Source organism: Cydia fagiglandana, chromosome Z (genome assembly GCF_963556715.1).
Source record: "Cydia fagiglandana chromosome Z, ilCydFagi1.1, whole genome shotgun sequence".
Classification (NCBI taxonomy): domain Eukaryota; kingdom Metazoa; phylum Arthropoda; class Insecta; order Lepidoptera; family Tortricidae; genus Cydia; species Cydia fagiglandana.
The window spans coordinates 25,737,779-25,751,076 of NC_085959.1; the positions used below are offsets into that span (position 1 = coordinate 25,737,779).

The following is a 13,298-nucleotide window of genomic DNA, read 5'->3' on the forward strand; positions in this document are numbered from 1 at the left end:
GAAGCAGGATTACTAATATGTTGCATAAAATTTATTGTCATATTTTACTTTCGCATAGCAACCCTTGGCAGAATCATCATTTCGCAGAATTACTTTTTGCATAAGTTTCATGGCATACTGTTGTTTCGCACAATTTTGTAAAGCAGAATAATGCAATGGCATAATCACAATTTGAAGAATAATACTATAATCGAATAATTGTTTTGCCGAAAATTGCGTCGCATAATATGTACTTGGCATACTGTCTTTTCGCACAATTTCCTTAGGCAGAATAATTCATTGGCATACTGTTGATGAGAATAATATTTTGATGGATAGTTAGTTTCTCGCCGAAATAGGTATCGCATACAGATATAAAATTTCATGGTGTATAATCACTTAAGCGGTATAATGAACTTTTGATATAACAACAAAATAACTATTTTCATGGGATATAATGTTTAATCGATATAAAAGCTATTCGATATAATGTTTACTGGATATAATGAATATTTGTTATAAGTATTTATGGTATAATGTATTCAAATGTATAATAATAAGTTGAGGTTATAATAAAAAAAAGTCGGTTCTGGCGCTTCGCCGGCCGCTACCGCGGCACGCTCGCTTCGCTCGCTCGGCTCGCGCGCTGTAGGGTCGCAGTTCTACCTAACACTCCTCCTCGCTTCGCTCGTCGTCGTACCTAACTGAGACCTGCCTTAAGTTCGAATACGTAGGTTGTTATAATAGTAGTAAATATTACAAATTATACCAGTACTACATTATGCCAATTGAGCGTTATATCGAACTTAATTATATACGCTGTTAATGTTAGATTAGAAGTTGTTAAATTACAAGTTCATTATACTTGACGATAGTTAGACTCTTTAAGAATATACCATGTATTGTTATAGCAAAAGTGGATTATGTCCCTCAATCGTTATATCGACTAAAAATATATCAAAAGTTGTTATATGGACCGTTACGCACCCTCTTTTGAGTAGGGGTCGCAGTTCTAACCTAACCTACAGTTCTGGCAACAATTTCTTTTGTGTAGGGGTCGCAATTGTAACCTAACCTAACCTATAGTTCTGGCAGCAATTCCTTTTATGTAGGGGTCGCAATTCTAACCTAACTTAACCTGTAGTTCTGGCAGCAATTCCTTTTGTGTAGGTTCAGTCAGCGACATGAGTATTATGCGGTAACAATTTCGGCAGAACTTTTATTCTGCTGCATAACATTCTGCGAAATTCAAGTCTACAATATGAGCAATATGCCATAAGAAATTCGGTGGAATGTAATTTATGCTACATACAATTCTGCGTATGTAAAATCGACGATAGTAGTATTCTGCTATTCAAAATTCTGCCAAATGAATGTTACGAGTATGCGACATGACAGTTATGCTAATTATACAATTATGCAAAAGTATCATTCGGTTAAAAATGTTTCTGCGAAACCTGCTATGCGAAGTGTATTTCGGACAATCGATATTATGCAAGATAAAGGGAAGCCGAAGAAGCAATTTCGGACCTATCTGATGAAGACTGGCAAAAGTACTTCCAAAGTTGGTTCAGGCGTTAAGACGAATGGAACGTATAGAGAGTAAAGAAGAGTATTTTGAAAAAATGTAAAATAATAATACTAATATCTTCAATAGTTTTTTTTACCTCAAAAATTATTGAGTGACCTACGTAAATGATCACATTAGACTGATAAGTGTTAGATATTTGTGGTAACTTATTTTTAAAATGTGTTTTCAATTAAAAGGTGCATCAAGATTGTTTACCTTATTTCTAATGCTAATAAAAACGAATATTAGTAAAAAGTCAAAAACTCAAAATTTGTATTTCCTGTACCTACCTGCTGATGAGAGTGGAGTCCACTTTCTTGACTTACCTACATTACCAAAAATCGGTTCCGACGTTGTCAAATATGGGTTTGTGTGCAAATTTGGCATTTGAATAACCAATAGTCATAACTTTTGGGAAGAATCGATGATACAAACAAGAACATTAAATCTGTCCATGACCCAAGTATCAATATCTCTAGGTGGTACTATTTGTGTTGCCATGTAAGCGACAGTGGCGCCCCTATTAATTTCTACTCTTTTTTGCCAGGCTATATTTTAAATGATTAAAATAATCATAATAATATCGTAGGTTTAGGTAATATTCGGAAACAAGTACCTACGAGGGTGGATCAAAAAGTACCCATGTTAGATAGAGTCTGGCTACTGAAATATTACTTACACAAATGTTTGGCGGGAAATTCACAAAATCTTTGCCTGGTCACACTTTGTGTAGTAGGAATTATAGTTTTGATACTAGATTTTTTTTCTTTACATAAGTAAGGTGCTTACCTAAGGATATAAGTTAAATACACGTTGACGTGCAATCTAAGTCAGCTCACATAATTTCTACCACTATGTAAAGTACTGTCAACAATAAGTAAACATATATGTTAACACTTTCTCAACATTATATCATTGTAACAAGGCGAAAAATGAAATGTAGTGTAAATAAGACCTAGTTCTATAATACCGTAATATTAATCCATCACAAAAAAAAATACATAAGTACTATGCTAAATGCTAAGTATCAAAATATTTAAAGAGCACCAACCTCCAAATTTGTTTACATTGGTTTAGGAGTTGTAAACATTGCAGTTTTTCGTTAAACAATGCTACACGCCGACTTCGCACATTTAAAATAAACGCGTTATAAACCGCGAACAATTTGAATGAATGACATAAATTGACAACAGACTTAACTTTTATTAAATCATAGACAATTGCTGATACAACAAGGAAATATCTGTCAACAAAATCCCACCAAAAACATTTTCATGTAAAATGTTGCCAAGTCGATACCATAAGGCACTGACAAAAAGTTATCAGATCTCTTGTAGAGCCAAGCTTCTAACTCTACAAGCCCTTACTGGTGTGATAAAATTCATTCTAATATTCATTTTCTAGTTTTGTAGGCGTAATTTATAAATACATAAATTATGTATATCCACGCCAAATTATGTTTTCTAATTGTAATTATCACGTTAATGACAGACATGGCGAAACTATAACCCTAAAGAGTAGATAAAATAGAAACCGTGTTTTCCCGGTGTATAAATTAAGCGTACCTTAACGTACCCTAAAAGAACGTTTGGCATGTTTTCGGATTTAGCATATTCATCAAATACAATAAGATCAATTATAACGAACTTCGCAGATGCCATAATAGCCGACAAGATAATTGAGTTTTATTACCTCAAGAAACAAGGCTAACATTTTCAAAGTTTTATCGCATGGTATCCAGTTGGCATGGTACTTAAGCACCCTCTGTTTAGAGCCATATAGTACTATGTCTTATGGGAAACGGTCGAAGAGATAGTTCAGATCCGAAAACCGCTACCAACTTTTAGTATGTTGTTGGGCATGGTATTGGATCTCCAAAACTGCCGGGAGATAGCGGCGCCGGCCATCTATTTCAGCGGAATGACGTCATCAAAATGACTCCCGCCTCGTTGCGAATATTGCACCCAAACTATGCATGGACCTCATAGACTAACTACGAAGTGAAATAGTTATTTACGATACAAGTGCGAAAAAGAGGAAATTCGAAACGAGTGGCGATAAATTAAAACACGACCGAAGGGAGTGTTTTAAATCGACACGAGTTGCGAATTAGCTATTCGCACGTGTATCGTACAACGTTTTACAGTACATATGGCCCTTTAAACTTTTGACATACACACGAAAAGTGCTATTTTACGCACTAGTGCGGGAAAATAGGGCCATATGTACTGTAAAATATTTTATTTCATACGTACATATGAGCTTAGAAAACCTACTGTATACATAAATTAAATAGTAAGTATGATTTAATAAAGCTCACTGACGAAGACCTCGATACGATGCAGGAAAATTGGATCGCGTCCGGTGTTTTCCACGTGACTGCACCAACCAGCCAGCTTTGAGCCTTAGTATGCGAGCCGCCGCACCGTCGACTCCCAGCACCGCGAGCCCTGTCATATTGGTTTTTTGCATCTGACAGCACGATGCCTTTGACCGTTTTACCGCATTGACTAGCATAATTGGGTATTTTATCTTCAAAAACATAAGTACACGGGGCGTGTATGTGACAATGTAGTTTATGAAAATTCACTGATATATACATATCTACTTAAAAACATTCTACTCCTTAAACAGTCTAACACGTTAAAATTCTTGCTTAGTGTACTTACTACTACGGTAAGTTAGCACCGTATGTACTGTAATAGTAGATACATACATTACGATATCAGTGCTAAAAGTAGGCAATTCGTGCGTGTCGTACAACATTTTACTTCTTCGTTTTGTTTTTTTCTGCTTCTTAACATTCCTCAATACCATATCTTCCCTTGGCACGTAGGACCTTGTTTGTCGATGTCCGCAGTTTTTTCGCTACGTTCCGTCTGAGAGAGGTCGGTTTTTAGGGTTCCGTAGCCAAAATGGAAAAACTGAACCCTTAGTTTCGTCATGTACGTATCCGTCCGTCTCCTCCGTATGTCACAGCCATTTTGCTCGAAAACTGTAAGGTGTACTTATTTTAATTAAATTTGTAAAATAGATTTATTTTGTAAGCCGCTACTAAGTTACGAAATTCAAATTAATAAATACCTATTCATACATTACATTACATTAAATAAATTTTTTAAACTATTTACTTGTGATACATTTCTGAAGTATAATAAAATATTCATTCTTTTAAAATTATGGTTCAGTCCAGTGGGACCATAACGTCAGTGTTAAGGTATTAGGAACTTTAAATACGACTAAAATTGTAGGGTACAAGACAGTGTACTGTGATTTTATGAGCTGTTCTTTGAATCTATAACTGCATTTACTTAAATATTTCTCGTTTTGTCAGATTAAAATGGTCACACTGCTTATAGATTCTAGAAGCTTCTAGAAACTTCAGGGGGTGTCTAATTAGACACATCAATGAGTGTATCTAGATCTTAATAGAATGAATGAGATTGTGACAAGAAGATGTCGCCATATGTGCGGCACGGTGCGGCGTGGCGTGGCGTAGCGTGGCGTGGCGTGGCGTGGCATGGCGTGGCGTAGAGTAGTATCGGTAGCGCCGGGCCCACAATGCACGTTGTTTATCCGCTGGGGCGCGGTGCGAGGGCGCGGGCGGCGGGGCTCGCCCGGGCCCAGTCAGTCTCTCTCCGCCGCCGCCAGCTGCAGCCGCCCACGTTGCCCTTGCCGCGCGCGCCCTTCCTGCCCGCACTACAAACTGACACTCCGACCTTCAATTCGAGAGAACGAGACGTCGATACAAGGTTGGTTCTTTTTTTTTCAAATTTGAAAGCGATGCGATCCTAATATTCTTACTCAGCTTTAGTCAGCGTCTCAATTTATCTGAATTTATTGATGAGACTACCGGGAGCAAATAGGTAATAAGCATTTTTATGATTTAAGCACCTTTAATAAAAAAGTAAGTAGGTATATAAACCAAATTTAACTGATGATCTCTTTTATAACTAATTGGTATTGCTCTGAATCATGCCAGCGTCAGACAATAGTTTAAAGCGCTCATCTATAATTTTCTTGGTCCTTTATCCCACAAAAGCCCTACAAGTTAGGAGTGAAATTAGTTGATTGCTATCAGTGCTATTAGCTTATTAAGCCGTTTTATTTAATGCGAAATTATATTCTGATGTGAATGTGTATTTTAAGTACTTTCGTACTTTTTTTATATTTACTAACATCTTATCAATTCATTACATAAGGCCGCTGCCTTTAGATGAGCTAGGGATATAGGAGAGCAATAGCCGCTATGTATAACATGCTCGTAATCGGTTACGTAAATATTATGAACATTGGTTTAATTATCGTAATGCTCGCCTTTAAGCCGAGAGGGGTCGTAAGATGAGACACGAGACAAGTGGGGAGCGGAATGGGGTAAGCGCACGTTGTTGATGGGTGGCTGGGGCGGCTGCGAGGCGTTTGCGAGGCGGTGGCGGGACAGGGCCGGCGGTAACTAGGGTAATGGAGGCGATGCGTGCTCGCGCCGCGCGCCGCCCGACGCCCGCCGCCCGTGCGAGGGAGCGCGGCAGCGGCAACACCGAACGCGACCATTCCACCGTAATTGTTCTGAAAGCCTCGACCTTGTACTTTACTTCACCGCTTTGCTATTCGTCACTTAGTTTTTCATCGACTCACTGAATAGATAAAATCAATGTTTGTGTACTCAAGAGCATCTTAACCGGGACTCGGAAAAAGGCTGATTAGGATACCTACGGCCGAAATATTTACTCGTAGTACAAAATCGGCTTGTTTTCGTACGTGTTTGTTATTTAACCGCTAGTAGTAGGGTGTAATAAGCAGTGTTTATGTACATGTATCTACACGTATTTGTCAGAAAGCTTGACTATTCAATAAACATCAATAAAAGTACAAGAAGAGTGCCTGAAGAATATTAATGGGCCGTGTGCTTTTCAGGAGTTTTTGAGATTACACGAACTTTTAGTATGACCTGATGTAAGAAAAAACTTTCATACATTCAAATAATATTTAAAGGTATTATTTGAATGTATGAAAGTTTTTTCTATACAAAGGTATAGGATATGGATATAAGATACATACATATACATACATATATGTATAAAGAAACGGAAAGAATTGCCTTTTCCTATTTTTACGTCCATATGCTTTTAGCTTCTTTAGTTTTATTTAGATATTTTTTTATACCTCGCTAGTGACAAACAAATATACAGCCCTATTGATGGTGTCACATCACGTTTTACACCCTGTAGAAACTCTTTTGAGAAAAACCCCTCCTAGAAATCATTCTACTCTCATTAATTACCACTAATTTTTCATTAGGTACTCATTAGTAACTATGTCAACCATTTTTATGGTTTAAACTTGTGTATGGTTCTTTTGAACAAAAGATTTGTTTCAGAGCCATTAAATACTAGAATTCATTAGGTACGGCATTAACCACGAGTGCTACATGTTTCCTAAACCGTTTTTGCAAAGCTGTGGTGTCGTTAAGTATGCGGAGTATGCCTGATCAATAGGAATGACAAGGTCGCGCTAGGTATTGTCCTTCATTCTGGATTGTTTAATTGGCTAAGTACCTCTGTGCTGATACTTAATGATTTTCACATGGCAGTAATTGTTTGATATGGGTAGTGTTGCTCGAGGCCACGTGAACTTGACCTTCGAGGCAGGTGTGCAGCACTGGTGGCGCAGCGTGCCTACTGAAAGAACATGCCTTACAATATACGAGTATATGCCTAGCAAGCATTATTGTATCTGTAGTGTATGTGCAGTCAGAACCCTGAACTCTTTAGACATAAATAGTTACCTTAAAGTTATTTTTAAACGTTTTTCACTTATTCCCTGAGGGTTATGCACTTACAGTATCTATAACAGTATCAGTTCTATGGCTACAATGAAAAGCCATTATTAGTTATATATTTTCAAACACATGTCCGGCACACAGCGGAAATATGTCAATACATACAAAATCATATTTTACAAATACACAAGACAAGTAATGATAAAAAAAAACAATTCATAATAATTAAACATAGTTAATAATAACAACATTTCATAAAATCTTAACAAATTATACACCTATACCTTCCTCAAGAATCACTCTATTGGCAAGGGAAAACCGCATGATAATCCCTTAAGTAGGTAGTTTTTGAATTTATTGCTAACAGACTTTGGACTTAGGGCCTTGTTTTATAAGTTAAGTCATTAAGGGCGCTTGACTAATCCTGCCTTTTTCGTCTTTGCTCTTTTCCTCGCCATGGTACGCGGTGGCTTCTTTGTGAGGTCCGTAAAAGTAACGTCATCGGCGTGCTACGGCTACAGCTGCTACGAAATTCGTGACGTCATCGTGGCGTTACGAACGCTACGCTAGACGTCTGACCCGACCTGTAATGAGACGAAATGCCCGAAATGCAATAATCAAAAGCCTTATTTTTGTCACGCGATTCGGAAGTTTTACTGCTTAAGTATACAAGATTTTTGAAGTTGTAATATCTATAAATATAACTATAAAGGAAACTTTTCTAGGTACATCTAAAAGTTTGCCAATATTTTGTTGTTTTTTCCCGTTACTATACAAGTAGCGGGAAATTTTATTATGTCACTACTAGTATATGATTTGTGGTTCGACAGCCACAGTATGTCTTAGCAAAATCAATGCCTTTTTGTTGTAACACTATTTTTTAAAGTATTTATTGAACCGTACGGTGTCGTCTCCTTTTTGACTTCTTAACATTACATATTCATATCCTCTTTGTATAAGTATTCTCTTCTGGCAAACGGGCCCACCAACGCACCGAGCAACGGGCCTCTGCTTTACTCTAGTTTTCATTAGTGTCCGACCGGGTATTTTTTTACCGAAACTGTAACCGAAGGTTCGGCTTTGGACCTAGTTTCGGCCGAAACCGAGATTGTAGAGTTGTTAAAATTGTTGGAAAAATGTTATAAAAGCATAAAATTTTGTACGCATAATAACAATGTAACACCTGAAACTCGTGATGGATGTAAAAAATAAAACAAAGCTTACTAAAGTTATTATTTTTATTAATACATTGATGAAAATGTTTTTTATGCACCTTCATAGTTCATATATTTATAACAAATTAACGTTTCCTTATACTCCTTAAATATTAATCTGAAACTTACTGAGATCAACAATTTAATTTTTGACTTTACTCATATATTATTTATTTAAACAGTCTTTTCAAAATCCGACTACTATTTATGCAATAATTAACGAAATGTTAAAAGAAATTAACGTGTCTTTATAATCCTTATGTACTCCTTAAATCCCTACTTAAAAATATTAATCTTAGTGTTACGTACTGAGATCTACAATTTTCTTTTTGGCTTTACTTATATACTTATTATTTATTTAAACCGTCTTTTCACAATCGGACTACTACTTATGCAATAATCAACAAAAAATTAAGGCAAGTAATTACTTAAGCGTACAAAAGTTTTAATAATTTAAAATGAATAGTCTGAATAGTCTGATATTATATGCAAGAAACAAAAGTTTTTCCACATTTTCCCCAAGTAGATTAAGATCTACATATACGTCTATCAGCGTAAATTTATCCAGCAGCAATTAGTTGGTGGAGCCGAGAGGTATTTCGTAGAGAAGGATATGGGCTAGAGTTCCAGTAGGAATAAATGTCGGTATTACGCTGTAATAGGGGCTCTGACAGGTAACATTGAAGCGTTTGTTTCAGTATTGATGTTGGGTCATGATTTTCTTCCGCCTGGCACTGCTCCATATTTGATTGGTCGTCTGTATCCCAGAGACTCTCTTTTTCATTCTAAACATTTTGTGTTTCAGTACGTAATGTTACATTTTCGCGTTCTCTTGCTCATCCTGCGTATTCTCATTGCGCCTAGCTAGAAAATTTACTATTTCTTACGTTACGTCGGCAGATACATATTTGGATTTAACCTTGGGTTCAGTATAGTTGCCGATAACAGCAATGGATGTGCTTTCACGAAAGCAAAACTATTATTTAAGGATTCTAAAAGTGCGTGTTTCATGGTCGTCAGGGCTGCATCCTCGTTTTCTGTCCGTGTTTGTAGTTTCCGATTTAGTAACGAAATGACCGGGATTATGATGGAAGTCGAATGACAACTCAAGGGTTGCTTCGTAGAAGAGCTTTAACACATTTATTATGTGTTTTATAACATTCCATTGTTCCGTAGAGAACGTGTCAATTTTGAATAAGAATAAGAATTATTTATTTTGCCATGCTCCACGCTATATAAGTTCACTGCAGTTTTTTGTTCGAACAGCCGCTCCAAAAATAAGTATGTACTATTCCATCTTACTTCTATATCCTGCACCAAAGCGTGTTTCGGCATCCCACATTGGCTTTGACAGTCAGCTAGCAACTTTCTAGTTGCTGGCTCACTATGATGGAAGTGGCCTACGATTTTTCTGCACTTTTTGAAAGTTTCTTTCGTTTGAAGATCCGCGAAAAGTGTATTCTTGATCACCAACTGTAACGTGTGTGATACACATCCGATGGATAGGTACATAATGATCACGCATAGCAGAATTCATGTTAGCTGCGTTATCGCGAAGAACCAGAAATATCTTGCCATGTAGGTTCCATTTTTCGACCATTTCTGAACACTTCTGTTCAATATATTGTCTTGTATGACTTTGTTCTAGCACAAATGCGCCTAAAATACCTTTTATGCGCTTGTGTTCCAGAATAAAATGACCTGTGAATCCTAGCAGTGAACAGGTTTTGTCCTAATATCTGGGCTAGCGCTCAATTAAGTACATTTTGCACCTGTCATTTAGTTTCTCCTTCATTATGTCATAGATTTTTGGCTTTTCTAATAAAATACTTCTCCGATTTTGATCGATACTTATGAACAGAGTGCGGTTCAGTGAAATTGAGTCTTCGAAATGCTTCGCCTTCCACCAAAGAATAAGGAAGCATGTCTGCGATGATCAAATCCGTGTCAAAACCATAATATTTTGTCTATTCTTTTCGAAATTTCATGATCGTTTGGCCATTGTACAAATTTGCATCTTGGTGCTAAACCTGGAATCGTGGTCTGAACAAGGTTTAGATCAAGATCACGTCACCTTGGACTCGATACTTGACTTTAGGACGCACGTTACCAACATCTGTAAGCAGGCGAATAAGGTCCTGGGGTTTATCACGAAGGTATCGAGCCAGTTAAGTGACACTCGTGTTTTGCAGCTGCTATTATACATATACAACGCCTATGTTCGCAGCAAACTTGAATTTGGTGCTTTTGTGTCTGGGATCCGCATAAAAGCATGTATTCATGATAGAAAGAATCCAGAGGAAATTTGCTCTTTGCGGCGGAAATTGTTATTGATGGTCCATTATTACAAGCTACTGTGCAACCAAATCTTGATTCCCAGTGCACTGTCAAGAATGGGTCTGTCTGTGCCGCCTCCTCGCCGTTGCCCCGCCGCGGGGGAGGGTGGCGATGGTTTCGCGACGGCCCCGGCGCCTGGGCTATAACCGCGAAAATCGAAGTTCGCAAATTGCGGGCATTTTTCACTGTCACTCTAATTACGCCTTCATTGGAGTAAAAGAGAAAGATCTCCGCAATTTGCGAATTTCGGTTTTGGCGGTAGCCCCTCTAGTCTGTTCGAGTGCCCGGTGAGGCGCACGCGCTTGGCGGCAAACGCTCCGTCTGAAATGCTATCGCTCTGTTAAATGATATGTCTCTGCGGTTACCTGACATTGACATTTTCTATCATGCGTCTTACCAAATTATTATAGATATAGTATAAAAAAAAAGAATTTTGTATTTTGAATAAAATAAAATAAATAAATAAAATAATCACATGTCAACTCATTCAGTTTTCAACTAGAAATGATGAATATCAAATCTCGAAAAAAAATTAACAACAGGCCGCAATTTATCTCCGATTTCATCGAAATTTATAGGACCTTTCCATGCTTGTGGAAGGTTAAAGATGAAACATACCACAACAAACGGCTAAAAGAAACAGCATAATATAGCAAACTGTTGGAGTTTTATCAAGAAACAATACCACATATCAGTACAAAATTTTAACAATTTTAAGGCATGATTACAACATTGAGAAGGTTGCATGTATCTAGTTTGTCAAAACTTTTCTTTATTTATCATGTTGTTACCTCGCAACTGTTGTTTACTATCAGTCAAAAATAAATGTCGTAAAGAGATACATATATAACATCAACCTTATTTTTTCTCTATTAATTTTACATGTGACATGTTATTATTGTATTTGCATGGCTTATATTATATACATATTAAAAATAATTTATTATTTATTTATTTATATTTTATTTATTTTTTATTTAAAAATACAGACTTGATTATTGATTGCTGGAAGTGTAACCGAGTAAAAAAGGAGCAAGCGTTCAAAGATTCCAATAGGGAAATTACCACACTGGTTAAAATTTCTCAATATTACAACACTAGTTATAATTTTAACACTTCTCAAGACAATGCCGGGACCAATACCATCGTTGGCGTTCACGGCAACAAGCAATGAAAAGATTAGCTATGAAAAAGACCTTCATAAGTTCGAAAATATAATATCGCAATTTTAATTTTTTTCGCGACTGACATATCACGGTTGAGGGATTGGGTCAGTGGCGGGGCGGAGGATGGATTTAGTGTAGTGACAGGAATTATAATTTCCCAGACGGACTCGATAAAAATCCTGATTATTTATTAAAGTAATAGTCGTAGGTATAAGAATTTAGTGTTAAACAAGATTTTGTTTTTCATTTGCCCCCTCCAGACTATGCGCGTGAATCGCGGGCGAAGCCGCGAACGCGAGTGTGGAGTCCTGTACGCTTACCATCAGTTTGTCACTGACATAAACGCCGTCGAGAACGTAATTTACTTTCTATACATCCCGTTTGCACTAATATGCGAGTGCGAGCGAGATGTATAGAAAGTAAATTACGTTCTCGACGGCGTTTATGTCAGTGACAAACTGATGGTAACCGTACTGATCGCAGAACTGCGAAATCGACTCCACACTCGCGTTCGCGGCTTCGCCCGCGATTCACGCGCATAGTCTGGAGGGGGCTATTCATGAATGATTCGCGCTCTTAACAATGCGTTAAAACTAAAAATGGAAAAATAAAAACTATTTACAAAAAAGAACGAAAACCGACTTCAAAATTAATTAAATTTTATCCTTTTTTAAGTCTATCCGTTACCAACTGATATGTTTGAAATCAGCTTAATGGCTATAAATCCCATTAGAGCTGTACTTATATGTAGTATAAATGTGTAAGTAAGTAATTCTGTCTGCCTCTATATCGCCTTTTCATGGCTAAACAACTGAACCGCTTTAGGTGAAATTTGCCAAGAAGGTGAATTCCTTTAAATGTAGTCCGGATAAGTCCCAATCCCACACTTGCGTCAGGACTGTATGAACTGTTCGAGACTTAGTAAGAAATGCTCTTTAAGAAATACGACGGCAAATAAGACTGTTTGTACTTGTTCCCTCAGAACGCGGAAAATTGAACCCTTTCAAGAATGACCCTTAAATTTAGATTTGACATTTACAACAAATGTTAGGCAAAGAAACTTATTTACTACTAACAAGGATAAAAAGATCCTAATCTGCAAAACTGACTAAAAATGAATAAAAATGCAATCTGTTTTTAATAAGCCCGCACAAAATACTAATCTAAATGGAGTAAATGTTTGCAGCTAAGAAATACCTATATTCTCGGTAGTATCTTAGTAGATAGTTTAGAACAGAATAGACTGACCTTTT

At 37.0% G+C, this 13,298-nt stretch overlaps 1 protein-coding gene across 1 annotated transcript in view; it reads left to right on the forward strand.

The window, feature by feature from the left end:
- Window positions 1-5,054: 5,054 nt before the first annotated feature.
- LOC134678798 (acetylcholinesterase-like) overlaps window positions 5,055-13,298 on the forward strand; it is a 75,093-nt gene continuing 66,849 nt past the window's right edge. Inside the window, exon 1 of the mRNA XM_063537495.1 lies at window positions 5,055-5,301. The gene's annotated coding sequence lies outside the window, so the exon portion shown is untranslated. The remainder of the gene's footprint in view (window positions 5,302-13,298) is intronic.